Source organism: Triticum dicoccoides, chromosome 1A, assembly GCF_002162155.2.
Source record: "Triticum dicoccoides isolate Atlit2015 ecotype Zavitan chromosome 1A, WEW_v2.0, whole genome shotgun sequence".
NCBI classification, from domain to species: Eukaryota; Viridiplantae; Streptophyta; class Magnoliopsida; order Poales; family Poaceae; genus Triticum; species Triticum dicoccoides.
Genome location: NC_041380.1, coordinates 344,313,079 through 344,329,883, shown reverse-complemented (window position 1 = coordinate 344,329,883; position 16,805 = coordinate 344,313,079). Strand labels below are relative to the sequence as shown.

Sequence of the window (16,805 nt, the reverse complement as noted above, 5' to 3'; positions counted from 1 at the left end):
GCGCCATCCTCCCCCTGCTTTCCTTTTCCGCGCCATCCTCCTAAAAACCTGAAGATGCTCTTCAGGTAGTCGAAGGCTTTCCTTGCCCTCCGTGATTGATGATGATGCTAATGTGTGCTCTGCTCACAGTGTAACTCCATCCATTATTCGGTTGTTTGTCAGCTTCAGTCAACTACTCGACTGTTTGGTTTTCTCTCACTCACAGAATTGATGTGTTGCCTGATTGATTGCAGGCTCGCTCGACTTGCCTGTGTGTTCTCCACGGCCATTCTTTTGTAGAGCCTGGTAAGCTAGCTTCAGTAACTCTTGTTTCAGTTAATTACCCGCTGTCTGCGCTTCAGTAACTCTGAGGTGAGACAGTCTACTTTCACCTTCTATTCATTTCTACACTTGGTTCATGTCGTTACTCTGTCTATGCATTGTGGGAGCACTTGTGCTTAAGAGGCACTGGGTAGTGGCTGGCGTACCAAGCTGGGAGGATGAGAGAACCAAAGGAGGGGGAGGAAGTGGGTATGCACATGTGTTTGATACAAGAGTTTTGCTGATTGAGTTTGCTGATTGAGTTCTGAGTATTACGCAATCCTTCTTTTCGTATGATAATTCTAGAAGTATCACAAAGACTTCTACGCTTTTGTCATGGTATTTTGCCATTGATGTTTCCTTAATGTGCATTAATATGCATAAAAGGGCGTATACTAGTTCATTATTTGTCTGCTGATGCATTAGTTGTGCAGCTGCTTATGTCCAATGTCAGTGGCAATTTGAGCACTGTAATTCACTAAAAAATGTGGTGTGACTGTGCTGCTCTAAAATGTTTTCCCTGTTTGCTTCTTTCCATTGGATACCATGTTGGTCTGCTAGTCTTAAACAAACAGAAATTGAGTTGCATGTCCAACACAACCACAGAAAGAAACACGAGTTCAAGATCGGCGACCAGTTTTTTCGGAGGCATATATAGTACTGCATTATAAATAAGTTTGTATGTCGTTGGTCTAATTAGTTTGTATGCTGCATCATATATAGTACTGCTAATTAGTTTGTATGCTGTTGATTAGCTTGACCCAGAACATATCATATAGTACTGCATTATAGTACTGCAAGATCGGTGAGAGAGAGGCATAGTCTAATTGCGAATCCATGTGTGTGCATTTCTGTCTTATTGGAATATGTTGAGTACATATTGGAATATGCTAAATGCTATTGCTTGATATAGTATAAGTATGAGCTACAACTTTATGCATATTTGTTTTGTATTTTTTATAAATGATGATAGTTTGTGCAAGATGTTCACATGTTATTTTATTTTTTGACTAAATTCTCTTATGCCCTTGACTTAGCTTGACCCAGAACAGCAGCATCCTTGATGCGTGTACTGACCTTCACCTCGTTCTTTCTCTCACAGACTCAAAGGAGACCATACGCAAGGCACCTCCTCTTCGGTTGTGAGAGTGTCCAGGGGTCGTGGGTGCGGCTAATGCCTATGTATGTGGCCGCACTTGACACTGTGCTCTCTTTAAGGGCACATATCATTTTTTTAACTCTGCTATCTTTTCCCAAGTCTTTATTATCTTGCCTAGCCTTGTACTGATATGTATTGTTTGATGCTAATTACCCAAGTTAGTGCATGATGTTAAGGATAACCAGAGAACACTTGCCTAAGTTTATAAGATATGGCATGTGATAGCCCTAGCCTGCTAGCCTCGCAGTCGTAGCTTCACAAGCAACCCAGCATCCTCTCATCTTTCCTCAACCTATACATCTTTTATTCTTCAGATTTTTCTTCCATTAAGCTACCGGTCTGATGGATGGTGCTTGCTGGCTTGCTGCTCTTTGAATGCTTGTGCTGCTGTACTGTGCTTCTCTAGTTGTTTGAATGCTTTTGCTGCTAGCCTGCTGGGCTGCTACTAGCTTGAAGAAGTGTGCACTTGTGCTGCTGATTTAATGCTTATGCTCATGCTGCTATTGATTAATTGAACAGAACCAACTCCAACAAGTGATAAGTACATGTTAATTATTATTAGCTTCAAAATCTGATCGATGCCTTCTTGCAATAACAATAAGCATGAGAATTTTTTGGTAGTTTCTATGCCACTTTTCTACTCTGATATTTTCTTGTGTGCTATACCAGAATTTATAATTTCCTGAGCAATGCACATGGACGATATCTGGAGCGGTCAAGAGGATGAGCTGATTTTTGAAAAAAAGTTTGAAGAGGTATCTACTGCCCTTTTGTTTTGGTGCTCATTCTTCTTAATTGCTGATGCTTGAGGTGGTATTAGTGTTGTTGAACTGATAGCCTTGCTATGAGCTGTTGATGTGAACCTGCAATGCAGGATGTACTGCAGGTGCATGTCCTTGTGGTACTATGAGATTTATTGGCTGTTTAGAGATGTACTGATATTGTGCCATGTATTTTATTATCTATATGATTACACATCAGTTTTACTATCAAAATATGAACTGTAGCAGTCACTATATTGGGTCGCTCTTCGGGTCACTTCTGGATGGTCTTGGTTAGAGTCTTGTTTAGAGTCTGGGTTGGCAAACATGAATAGTTTTACTTATTCTGTCTTCTATGAAAAGCACCTATCGTATGTCTTAGAGACAAACTTGTAAATCATGCTTTCGATAACATCATGCTCTGACACCTTGCTCTTTCCGAGCTTTTCCTGAGATGTGTACGTATGTGTCCTGCATAATAAGTGCTTGTTCATGTTTGGTTTTCTCTAAACTTTGTTTGTATGATTGAGGGCAAATTTACTTGGTTCTTTTCTCTAAACTGTGCTTGGAACATTCGTTTTTATGATCTAAAATTGCCTTCATGTGATGATGTAGGTGCCCAGTTTGTGCTTGCTACCGAAGGAGCTCCATGTTGAAGAAGATTGAAGACACTTGTAGAGCTACAGGGTTAACACCAGGGCACCGTATCACGTGTAGAGCTTGTAGAGCTTTTATATGTTAGAGCTTATTATGTGTAGAGCTTGTAAAGTATATGTTATTTGTACAATAGGAGCTCTGTACTGAATCTGGCTGATAATATTTGGAGTATTATGTGTGTGTTTTGTTTGTGCCAATTTAAATATTGGTTATTTATTTACTGTTAAATTGAAATATGAAGAATATGAACTTGCTATCTGGGACCCACGTACCTGAACCTGACATCTGGGACCCATTTGACTAGTGGACCTTTTTTATATTACAAAAAAACTAAAACTTTCTAGCGGAAAAGGCCACGACCCAAAAATGAGAAGGCTTAATTGTTGGGCTTGGCCCATCTACCTAGCCAAAATTAATATGAGAAAAAACACAAATAGGCCGAATTGTTGGGCTAGGCCCATGTAGAAAATCGAATTGGACCGGGCTAAATCTTGTGCCACGTCAGATTGCCACGCTGGATGCCTACGTGGCCTGGGGAGGTTGCTAGTGACCAAAACGCCACAGTAGACGTATTTTGGTCATAAATGTCTTCGACCATTCCAGAAGAAAGGTCGCTATAGTCAGTTTATGACCGCCAGCTTTTGACCTTCTGTTTTTGGTCACAAAAAGGTCGCAAATGAAAAACCATGACCTTTCAGTGACCAATAGTGGTATAAGATTTATCATAAAGATCAAATATGACAGTTTGAGAATTGCGTGACAATGTAAATTTAAACCTTCTCACGAATGAGTCAGTTAAATATAGGTACTGACGACACTTATCTACCATGAAGCTCTCAAGATCGACGTTACGCACATATGCTTCAAATTCCTCCTTAATTCCTGCCCGAACCATGAAGTCCTCTGACGGCCATTCACAAGGCCACACTTGAGCATCTCTTGGTAGTTCATTGTCCGGCTCGCGTATTGCGGGCCTTGGGCCTTCCTTCCTTGAGGAAACACCTTGGTACATTTTCCTAAACATATTTCTTCCTCTGAAAAATTTCTAAAAATTTTAGTAACTAAAAAATAAAGTGAACCAAACTCAACAAAATTGATAGCTACTACTCCCACAAGTGCCTAGAGGCTATATCATGCATTAAATCTACTTTTGACCACATAAATTTGACATGCAAGCTCAAGAACAGGGTCACCTAAGCAGCAAAAAATTGCAATAAATAAAGCACTATAACAAAAACTAATTGGACCATTGGAGGAGTCACATACCGAAGTGCAATCCCCCAAAGAAGTTTTGTGAGAGGAGCTTTGAGCAAGGAGATTGAAAATGGCAGCAAGATGAGCTAGAACTCATGTTTGAGCTGCCTAGTGATTTTTTCCAGAGCAAGACGAAGTGTGTGGGTGAAAGGATAAGTGGAGAGGACCCACGTGGGGTCCACAAGGCAGGGGGCACGCCCAGGGGGGTGGGCGCGCCCTCCACCCTCATGGGCACGTGGCTGCTCCCCCTGTTGTGTTCTCAGTGCCTAAAATCCTCAAATATTCTAGAAAAAATCATATTTCATTTTCATGGCATTTGGAGAACTTTTATTTTAGGGTATTTTTTATTGCATGGATTATTCAGAAAACAGACAGAAAATACTATTTTGCATTATTTAACATAAATAACAGGTAAAAAGAGGGTACAAAGTACCAGAGAATTTTCGAATAACACTAGGTTACCTCAACGGAGATATGCACATCCCCAACAATAAGAATATCATATTTCTTCTTGACAGTAGGAAGAGGAAATTCAAAACCCCCCAATAGTGATTGTTGAAATTTTTCCAATAGAATTGATACTGTGGACTTGAGGTTGTTTCCTCGGAAAGTGTACCGTATGCTCATTACCATTAACATGAAAAGTGACGTTGCCTTTGTTGCAATCGATAATAGCCCCTGCAGTATTCAAAAAGGGTCTACCAAGGATAATCGACATACTGTCGTCCTCGGGAATATCAAGAATAACAAAGTCCGTTAAAATAGTAACGTTTGCAACCACAACTGGCACATCCTCACAAATACCGACAGGTATGGCAGTTGATTTATCAGCCATTTGCAAAGATATTTCAGTAGGTTTCAACTTATTAAAATCAAGTCTACGATATAAAGAGAGAGGCATAACACTAACACCGGCTCCAAGATCACATAAAGCAGTTTTAACATAGTTTCTTTTAATGGAGCATGGTATAGTTGGTACCCCTGGATCTCCTAGTTTCTTTGGTATTCCACCCTTGAAAGTGTAATTAGCAAGCATGGTGGAAATTTCAGCTTCCGGTATCTTTCTTTTGTTAGTAACAATATCCTTCTTGCATTTAGCATAAGGGTTCATTTTAAGCATATCAGTCAAACGCATACGCAAAAAGATAGGTCTAATCATTTCAGCAAAGCGCTCAAAATCCTCATCATCCTTTTCTTGGATGGTTTAGGAGGAGAAGGCATGGTTTTCTAAACCCATGGTTCTCTTTCTTTACCGTGCTTCCCAGCAACAAAGTCTCTCTTATCATAACATTGATTCTTTGATTGTGGGTTATCAAGATCAACAACAGGTTCAGTCTCTACATCATTGTCATTGCTAGGTTGAGCATCAACATTAACATCATCATTATCATTATCACTAGGTTCATGTTCATTACCAGATTGTGTTTTAGCATCAAAAATAGAAATATCATTGGGATTCTTAGGTGTGTCAACAACAGGTTCACTAGAAGCATGCAAAGTCCTATCATTTTTCCTTTTCTTCTTCTTAGAAGAACTAGGTGCATCAACATTAGTTCTCTGAGAATCTTGCTCAATTCTCTTAGGGTGGCCCTCAGGATACAAAGGTTCCTGAGTTATTTTACCTCCTCTAGTCGTAACTCTAACAGCATTATCATTTTTCTTATTATTTAATTTATTGAGCAAATCATTCTGAGCCTTAAGTACTTGTTCTACTTGAGTGGTAACCATAGAAGCATGTTTAGTAATAAGTTTAAGTTCACCTTCAACTCTAGACATATAATCACACAACTGTTCAAGCATATCACCATTGCATTTCAATTGTCTATCAACATAAGCATTGAACTTTTCTTGTTTAACCATAAAGTCATCAAACTCATCCAAACATTGGCTAGCAAACTTAGGAAATGGGATTTCACATTTATCAAATCTATAGAGAGAATTTACATTTACTACCCGTGTCGGGTTATCAAGACCATGTATTTCTTCAATAGGTGGTAAATTCTTAACATCTTCAGCTTTAATACCTTTTTCTTTCATAGATTTCTTGGCCTCTTGCATATCATCAGGACTGAGAAATAGAATACCCATTTTCTTTGGAGTTGGCTTAGGGGTTGGTTCAGGAAGTGTCCAATTATTTTCATTAGTCGACATATTATTCAATAGCAATTCAGCTTGATCAACAGTTCTTTCCCTGAAAACACAACCAGCACAACAATCCAGGTAATCTCTAGAACCATCGGTTAGTCCATCATAAAAGATATCAAGTATCTCATTTTTCTTGAGAGGATGATCAGGCAAAGCATTAAGTAATTGGAGAAGCCTCCCCAAGCTTGTGGGAGACTCTCTTCTTCAATTTGCACAAAATTATATATTTCCCTTAAGGCAGCTTGTTTCTTATGAGCGGGGAAATATTTAGCAGAGAAGTAATAAATCATATCCTGGGGACTACGCACACAACCAGGATCTAGAGAATTAAACCATGTTTTAGCATCACCCTTTAATGAGAACGGAAACAATTTAAGGATAAAGTAGTAGCGAGTTTTCTCATCATGAGTAAACAGGGTGGCTATATCATTCAGTTTAGTAAGATGTGCCACAACAGTTCAGATTCACAGCCATAGAAAGGATCAGATTCAACCAAAGTAATTAACTCAGGATCGACAGAGAAATCATAATCCTTACCAGTAATAAAGATAGGTGAAGTAGCAAAAGCAGGGTCATATTTCATTCTAGCATTCAAAGACTTTTCTTTAAGCTTAGCTAATAATTTCTTAAGATCAGATCTATCATTGCAAGCAACAAAGTCTCTAGCAGTTTCTTCATCCATAACATAACCCTCAGGCACTACAGGAAATTCATATCTAGGGGGAGAATCTTCATCATCGCTTTCATCAATATTATCAGATTCAATAATTTCATTCTCTCTAGCCCTAGCAAGTTGTTCATCAAGAAATTCACCTAGTGGCATAGTATTATCAAGCATAGAAGTAGTTTCATCATAAATATCACGCATAGCAGAAGTGGCATCATCAATAACATGTGACCTATTGGAATCAATAGCAGCAGTAGGTGTCGCAAGTTTACTCAAAACAGAAGGTGAATCAAGTGTAGAGCTAGATGGCAGTTCCTTACCTCCCATCGTAGTTGAGGGAAAAATCTTGGTTCTTTGATCTTTCAAGTTCTTCATAGTGATCAGCAGATGTAAATCCCAAGTGACTCAAAGAATAGAGCTATGCTCCCCGGCAACGGCGCCAAAAAATAGTCTTGATAACCCACAAGTATAGGGGATCGCAACAGTTTTTGAGGGTAGAGTATTCAACCCAAATTTATTGATTCGACACAAGGGGATCCAAAGAATATTCTCAAGTATTAGCAGCTGAGTTGTCAATTCAACCACACCTGGAAAATTAATATCTGCAGCAAAGTATTTAGTAGAAAAGTAATATGATAGTAGTGGTAACGGTAGCAAAAGTAATATTTTTGGTTTTATAGTGATTGTAACAGTAGCAACGGAAAAGTAAATAAGCGAAGAACAATATATGAAAAGCTCGTAGGCAATGGATCAGTGATGGATAATTATGTCGGATGTGATCAATCATGCAACAGTTATAACATAGGGTGACACAAAACTAGCTCCAGTTCATCAATGTAATGTAGGCATGTATTCCGAATATAGTCATACGTGCTTATGGAAAAGAACTTGCATGACATCTTTTTTCCTACCCTCCTGTGGCAGCGGGGTCCTATTGGAAACTAAGGGATATTAAGGCCTCCTTTTAATAGAGTACTGGACCAAAGCATTAACACATAGTGAATACATGAACTACTCAAACTACGGTCATCACTGGTAAGTATCCCGATTATTGTCACTTCGGGGTTAACAGATCATAACACATAATAGGTGACTATAGACTTGCAAGATAGGATCAAGAACTCACATATATTCATGAAAACATAATAGGTTCAGATCTGAAATCATGGCACTCGGGCCCTAGTGACAAGCATTAAGCATAGCAAAGGCATAGCAACATCAATCTCAGAACATAGTGGATAATAGGGATCAAACCCTAACAAAATTAACTCGATTACATGATAAATCTCATCCAACCCATCACCGTCCAACAAGCCTATGATGGAATTACTCACGCACGGCGGTGAGCATCATGAAATTGGTGATGGAGGAAGGTTGATGATGACGATGGCGACGGATTCCCCTCTCCGGAGCCCCGAACAGACTCCAGATCAGCCCTCACGAGAGAGTTTAGGTCTTGGCGGTGGCTCCGTATCGTAAAACGTGATGAATCCTTCTCTGTGATTTTTTCCTCCCCGAAAGTGAATATATGGAGTTGGAGTTGAGGTTGGTGGAGCATCAAGGGTCCCACGAGGCAGGGGCGCGCCTAGGGGGTAGGCGCGTCCCCACCCTCATGGACAGGGTGTGGCCCCCCTGACGTGGATCTTTTTGCCAGTATTTTTTATATATCCCAAAAATAATCTCCGTTGATTTTCAGGTCATTCCGAGAACTTTTATTTCTGCACAAAAATAACACCATGGCAATTCTGTTGAAAATAGCGTCAGTCCGGGTTAGTTCCATTCAAATCATGCAAGTTAGAGTCCAAAACATGGGCAAAAGTGTTTGTGAAAGTAGAGACGACGGAGACGTATCAGTCCCCTACAGCTGAGCCCCTGCATTTCTTCCTGTTTCTTTTCTTGCTCATTCTTTGGTGTTTGGCGTCATTTCTGTCCCAGCAGAGTGATGCCAAGTGATCTCGAGATTGTTTGTGGAAAATGGTGCTGAGCCATCGCACCGATATCCTTCTTTCGACCTCACCTATTGTTTCGGTGGTAGATACGTTGCTACCCCGGATCATCCTTTTTATCTTGTCGTGTTGGCAACCCTTAATGGTCTCAGTCATCATAAAAAGGGCAATGCCAGCCGACTCATTTTTCCTCACTATTCCTATTTCTTAGGCGAGTACGGATCCTTTCCGTCCGCTTGATAATAATGTGGTCACAGCATTCGTGTCTTGCTACATGGTTACCAAGTACGTCCTCGTCTCCGAGCTAGTCAAGGTTGCTACCTGGCTAAACCAGCACTTGGTGTAATGATGCTTACGCCAATCCTTCCACACCATACTTCGTCCTCATGCACACCATCACAGCATGTTCGATCGTAGTACCAGAGATCCCGCGAGATTTGTGTGCTTAAGTAGGCCTGCATATTGTGTGACTAGCAGTAAAATGTGACTTTGTTTGTGTGCAAATTGATTGTTGTGTGATTTTGATTAGTTGAGTTTTCTCTTGTTTCTTGCTTTTTGGTCCCTCGGTGTTACATATTTTCCCCTTATTAAAGTTGCTCGTCAACCGACACTGGACTCGAAGAAGCAATAAGGATTTCAAATATTTGGAAGAAGCTCAGCTAAACAATATGGTCTGGCCAGTCAACCGCATTAATATCTGCTCAGAATACCAATGTTGTCTTGGATTGAATATCAGCCAGGAGTTCAAATATTTGGAAACTCAGCTAAACAAAATGGAATTCTCAGCCGCATGCAGTGAAATGGGGAATATTTGATCTTGATGATGATGATCAATTTTGCATTAGTGCGCCCTCCTCACAACAGTATGGATAAATCGAGTCTACATTAGTACAAAATCATCACAGCGGTAATGATCAAGCCAGCAAAAAGACAAGTCAGTTGCAAGACCAATGGAATATTTTCAGTCAAAGGTATGGATCAGATACAAAGTTTTGGCTCAGCAAGGAATGATGCTTGAAATATGTTATACTCTAAAAGAAAGGCAGAATGAGATATGGTCAAGGAAGACAGTCAAACAAATTTTCTCATGCAAGTAATCCGCCTCAGAATATTATGGGTAAGAGTATGGATTTCAGTCTGCATATCACAGTGTGAAGCTTTGGATATGAGAAGCTCAGTCTTCCTCCACACACCATCAGAAGAAGCAGATAATGCAAGGCTCCCCAAATTTTTGTCAGTGCAATATATGGACATATTTAGGTTCCAGATACTCAGTCTTCCACAGTAAAGCTTCTGACAGACGGGCACAAATCTTTCCCAACAAGCCAACCGAGGAGAAGCTTCTCAAGTACGGAACCCAGGCTTCTCCAGCATAGTACTCAAGTCAAGCTTCATGTGTAAGCTATCGAGCCTTCTTCTTCACGCTACCCAGACAAAACCTTCGAGAAGAAGCTAACGAGCATTCCTCAGCAAGCTACTCGGATGGATTCTCTCGTAAGCCACTCAGTCCACGTCAGTACCACACTATCGCACCGTCCTGAGATATTATGGGTGAGTTGGTAGTATATGGCAGCACATCTCAAGAGTCAGATCAACAATACATTTGGTCAGAAGTGCAAGTCAGTCAAAGCACATGTCTGCTTCAGAAATCAAGTGTTCGGCTACACATATTTCCACATATATGGTGAGGATGTATCCCCGGACATACAAGTTACTCGGATAACTTTCAACCCACGACACCTTGCCATCTTCAGTACGACACCGCATGTCGTATTCAGTATTGTTACAAGACATGACATAGTGAGCAAGCAGTATATGACAGTGCAGTTCAAGGATCAGATTTGCAATAATTTTGTCAGAAGTACAATTCAATCAAGGCATATGCCTACCGCAAGGATCGAGTGTCGGTGGCATATTGTTCTTATGTATATGGAGAGCATGCATCCCCATTCATATCATTCACTCATACGAGATACGGCAATGATCAAGCATATATACCTAAGAAAGGTATGGATTCAACAACCTCATGAGCCATGCAAATGAAGATAAGCAGAGATACACATCCTATGTAATATAAGGATCGACAAGATCTGGAGATGACATCATAGGATCAATAATCTTGACAAGGGTCATCAAGGTCATTATTCCCGCAACTGACAAGGAGATATCTTGAACTCTTGCCACCCTCTTGTATGGTTGGCCTCAATAATGAGCACTGTACAGCTACAAGCCCTGAACATATGTCATATGTGTGCGGACCCATGACAGAAAGCAAGTGAGGGAGTCCTGGATTAGGGGGTCTCCGGACAGCCGGACTATATCCTTTGGCCGGACTGTTGGACTATGAAGATACAAGATTGAGGACTTCGTCCCATGTCCAGATGGGACTCTCCTTGGCGTGGAAGGCAAGCTTGGCAATATGGATATGTAGATCTCCTCCCTTGTAACCGACTTTGTGTAACCCTAGTTGTCGATGTCAAAACCGGCGGATCTTGGGTAGGGGGTCCCGAACTGTGCGTCTAAGGCGGATGGTAACAGGAGGCAGGGGACACGATGTTTACCCAGGTTCGGGCCCTCTTGATGGAGGTAATACCCTATGTCCTGCTTGATTGAACTTGATGATATGAGTATTACAAGAGTTGATCTACCACGAGATCGTAGAGGCTAAACCTAGAAGCTAGCCTATGGTATGATTGTATGTCTATCTATCGACTAGCCTGGCCCTAGTTTATATAATGCACCAGAGGCCTAGGATAACAAGAGTCCTAGCCGAATACGCCGGTGGGGGAGGAGTCCTTGTCTTAACCACCAAGTCTTGTGGAATCTTCCTTGTATGCGGTAGCTGTCTGAACTGGCCCATGAGTATACGGCCATGGGGGTCCTCGGCCCAATCTAACTGACTGGGAGATGACGTGGTGAGTACCCCCTAGTCCAGGACACCGTCAGTAGCCCCCTGAGCCGGTCTTCAAGTTGGGGACGCTCCTCGGTTCTTCCGAACTGTTCTTTGTCTTCCGACGTCGGTCTTGAAAACTGGTTCAACAAATCTTCCCATCTTCGATCTTGAGGATCGCCGAAGTGCATCTGAAGAGTTTACACGTGGGGTATCCAAGGAGCCCCTTTAAGTTTCCGGCCTTTATCAATGCCTTGTTATTTTTATGCCACACCTCGGGTTTTGAAGTTGTTCCCGGGAGGCAGTGTCCTCTTGCGTCCGAGCTCCAACGCCGGACTGCATTCGAGGTATCTTTTGCAGCCGAGCACCAACATCGGACCGCTTCTGAGCTCCAACACCGTAATGTATACGAGCTCCAACGCTGGACTATGTCCAAGCTCCAACGCCGGACTGTATCCGAGGTGTCATGAATCACCTTGGTTCAAAAAAGTTGGAGTTTAGCCGAGCTTAATGCCGGAAATGCCCTCTATGGAGCCAGCCACTAGCGCCCGAGCTTTATGTCGGACTGCTTCCGAGGTGGTGCACCACCCCGACTGCAGGCCAATTTTTTGTCAATATTTTTGATTGGTGCAATTTATTCTTACTGAGATATATAGCTAGTAGCCCTGAAGGTGTGTATCGGTCTAAAACCCGAGATGCACCTGAAGGATGACATAAGACCGCTGATCCCAGTAGCCGTAGAGACTCAGGTTGATTTGCAAAATTGGCCTGAGGATCAAGTCCTAGCTCGGCAGAATACTTCGGGACACACAAAGCGGTGTGCTCAGTCCTCGAGACTCAAGTTGGGTGCGGCCGACCAACCCGAGGATCAAAATCTCCTCGGAAACTGCATTGCACTTAAAATTTTATGCATTGAACATGCAATGCAGTAGCCCCCGAGACACTGGTCGGGTGGCAACACCAGATCAGGGGATCGATGTGCCCCTTTAATATTTGTAAATAATAAGCCCGAAGCCCAGTAGCCCCCGAGCCTTAATGCGGGCACGGGAGGCTGAATTAAGGATCGATATCCATAGTAAAATCACAAATTATGTGTAATGACTCTATGTATCCAAGTAATTTACGTCATTAATGCTCGGATCCGCATTATACAAAACTTTGTTGACCGACCATCGGCTTCCACCTCCTCGGCCAGTAGCCGAGGAGTGTTTGTCCTACTTTATAAAGCCTTTATGAGGGCAAAGATTTACGACAAACAAGGCAATCTGGCCATACGGTTTTGTAAACAAAGGTACGCAGAGAGATATGTTATATTACTGTTTAACATAAGAAATGTCTTCCAAAGAAAATAGTCCCGCTATCGGTTCCTTTCTTTGGGTTGTCATGCTAAGCATGATCATGAAACCTCGGCTCTAATATAAGAGCAAAATATTGAGGATTTAGTTTGGGAGGCCAGTTACTAGCCCCCGGTAGTGTTCGGCGACAGTCGAGGTCAAGCCGTAAACACTTCGGCCAATGTTATGAATGGCCCGTCATTTAACACAGTCATCGGATCGCTGACCAGTTTACGCTTATTGTGACAGTAAGTTTTCGGCTTTCCCCACTGAGGTGCTTAACCATGTGAGCTGGAAGCACAATCGCAGTGGTTCTCCCTTTGCACACCTAGACGAACAAAGCGGAATGTAGGAGGCAAGTGCAGGAGCCGGGCAACCAAACTATTGACCGAAGACCCAATTCGAAACCTATGCATATATAGCAATATCCGAGAATGTTTTGCTGAATCTCTAAAGGTGTCCGACGTTGCACTGCGAGACTTGTGCTGAAAACACACAAATAGTTTGAAAGTGCCATAAGCTTGGAAAACCAAAAACGTCAGTAAAAACTTGACGTCCGAACAAGATCAAGTGCTTGGTGCCAATCCAAAAATTGGAAAAAAATTGTGCTTCTGTCGTGCTTTAACATGACACATTCGATCTCAAGACTTCACGCGGGTCAGCCTACGGCTTCAAGCTCCTTATCCCAAAGGCGGAGTACTTCTCCGAGGTCAGTTTAGCAAACTAAACTCAAGCGGCTTTCAGAGAGAAGACAAGCTATCCGGTTATTGACCATAAACTCGAGTCAAAAAAGGAGCGGTAGAAAAAGACTTTGCAATGACCAAGAAGAAAACACATTTACTATAAAATAGCTCATATAAATTTTAGGAGCCCCCAAGTGACTTGGGTAAAAGAATTTTATGTATAATGATTGTATGTACCGAAGTACTTATATCATATCTGTGTTCACCCGAACTTTAAACGCGTCTTAACCGACCGTCGGCTTCTCCCTCTTCGGCCAAGGGCCGAAAAGTGTCATGTACTCCTGATGTCTACTACACAACCTTCTTCTTGTAGACGTTGTTGGGCCTCCAAGTGCAGAGGTTTGTAGGACAGTAGCAAATTTCCCTCAAGTGGATGACCTAAGGTTTATCAATCCGTAGGTGGCGTAGGATGAAGATGGTCTCTCTCAAGCAACCCTGCAACCAAATAACAAAGAGTCTCTTGTGTCCCCAACACACCCAATACAATGGTAAATTGTATAGGTGCACTAGTTTGGCGAAGAGATGGTGATACAAGTGGTATATGAATAGTAGATAATAGTTTTTGTAATCTGAAAATATAAAAACAGCAAGGTAGCAAGTGATAAAAGTGAGGATAAACGGTATTGCAATGATAGGAAACAAGGCCTAGGGTTCATACTTTCACTAGTGTAAGTTCCCTCAACAATGATAACATAATTGGATCACATAACCATCCCTCAACATGCAACAAAGAGTCACTCCAAAGTCACTAATAGCGGAGAACGAACGAAGAGATTATGGTAGGGTACAAAACCACCTCAAAGTTATTCTTTCCAATCAATCCGTTGGGCTATTCCTATAAGTGTCACAAACAGCCCTAGAGTTCGTACTAGAATAACACCTTAAGACACAAATCAACCAAAACCCTAATGTCACCTAGATACTCCAATGTCACCTCAAGTATCTGTGGGTATGATTATACGATATGCGTCACACAATCTCAGATTCATCTATTCAACCAACACATAGGACCTCAAAGAGTGCCCCAAAGTTTCTACCGGAGAATCAGGATGAAAGCGTGTACCAACCCCTATGCATAGGTTCATGGGCGGAACCTACAAGTTGATCACCAAAACATACATCAAGTGAATCACGTGATATCCCATTGTCACCACAGATATGCATGGCAAGACATACATCAAGTGTTCTCAAATCTTTAAACACTCAATCCGATAAGATAACTTCAAAGGGGAAACTCAATTCATTACAAGAGAGTAGAGGGGGAGGATAAACATAAGATCCAACTATAATAGCAAAGCTCGCGATACATCAAGATCGTGCCAAATCAAGAACGAGAGAGAGAGAGAGAGATCAAACACATAGCTACTGGTACATACCCTCAGCCCCGAGGGAGAACTACTCCCTCCCCGTCATGAAGAGCACCGGGATGATGAAGATGGCCACCGGAGAAGGATTCCCCCTCCGGCAGGGTGCCGGAATGGGTCTAGATTGGTTTTCGGTGGCTACGGAGGCTTCTGGCGGCGGAACTCCCAATCTATTGTGCTCCTGGATGTTTTTAGGGTATATGGAGATATATAGGCGGAAGAAGTACGTCAGGGGGGCCACAAGGGGCCCACGAGGGTGGAGGGTGCGCCCCCCTACCTCGTGGCCTCCTTGAAGCTTCCCTTACGTGGACTCCGAGTCTCCCGGGCTTCTTCTGATCAAAAAATAAGTTCCGTGAAGTTTCAGGTCAATTGGACTCCGTTTGGTTTTCCTTTTCTGCAATATTCTAAAACAAGGTAAAAACATCCAAAACAGTAGATAATATAGCATGGAGCAATAAACAATTATAGATACGTTGGAGACGTATCAGCATCCCCAAGATTAATTCATGCTCGTCCTCGAGCAGGTAAATGATAAAAACAGAATTTTTGATGCGGAGTGCTACTTGGCATAATTTCAATGTAATTCTTGTTAATTGTGGCATGAATATTCAGATCCGGAGGATTCAAGATAAAAGTTCATATTGACATAAAAATAATAATACTTCTAGCATACTAACTAAGCAATCATGTCTTCTCAAAATAACATGGCCAAAGAAAGTTCATCCCTACAAAATCATATAGTTTAGTCATGCTCCATTTTCGTCACACAAGAATGCTCTCATCATGCACAGCCCCGATGACAAGCCAAGCAATTGTTTCATACTTTAGTAATCTCAAACTCATAAACCTTCACGCAATACATGAGCGCGAGCCATGGATATAGCACTATGGGTGGAATAGAATATAATGATGGGGGTTATGCGGAGAAGACAAAAAGGAGAAAGTCTCACATCAGCGAGGCTAATCAATGGGCTATGGAGATGCCCATCGATTGATGTTAATGCAAGGAGTAGGGATTGCCATGCACCAGATGCACTAGAGCTATAAATGTATGAAAGCTCAACAAAAGAAACTAAGTGGGTGTGCATCCAACTTGCTTGCTCACGAAGACCTAGGGCACTTGAGGAGGCCCATTGTTGGAATATACAAGCCAAGTTCTATAATGAAAATTCCCACTAGTATATGAAAGTGACAAAACAAGAGACTCTCTAACATGAAGATTATGGTGCTACTTTGAAGCACAAGTGTGGCAAAGGATAGTAACATTGTCCCTTCTCTGTTTTTCTCTCATTTTTTGGGCCTTTTCTTTTTTTATGGCCTTTCTTTTTCTTTTATGGCCTTTCTCTTTCTTATGGCCTTTCTCCTTTTTTACATTCCTCACTTGGGACAATGCTCTAGAAAATGATGATCATCACACTTCTATTTATTTACAACTCAATGATTACAACTCGATACTAGAACAAAGTATGACTCTATATGAATGCCTTTGGCAGTGTACCGAGATATGCAATGGAACAAGAGTGACATGTATGAAAGGATTATGAACGGTGGCTTTGCCACAAATACTATGTCAACTACATGATCA

General features: G+C 41.7%; 1 long non-coding RNA gene across 1 annotated transcript; it reads left to right on the top strand.

Annotated features, from left to right (window-relative positions):
- The first annotated feature begins 1,398 nt into the window (after positions 1 to 1,398).
- On the top strand, positions 1,399 to 3,057 carry LOC119287726. The gene is made up of 3 exons (XR_005140930.1): positions 1,399 to 1,482; positions 2,129 to 2,214; positions 2,836 to 3,057. It is a non-coding gene; the product is annotated as an uncharacterized LOC119287726 (long non-coding RNA).
- Positions 3,058 to 16,805: the final 13,748 nt, after the last annotated feature.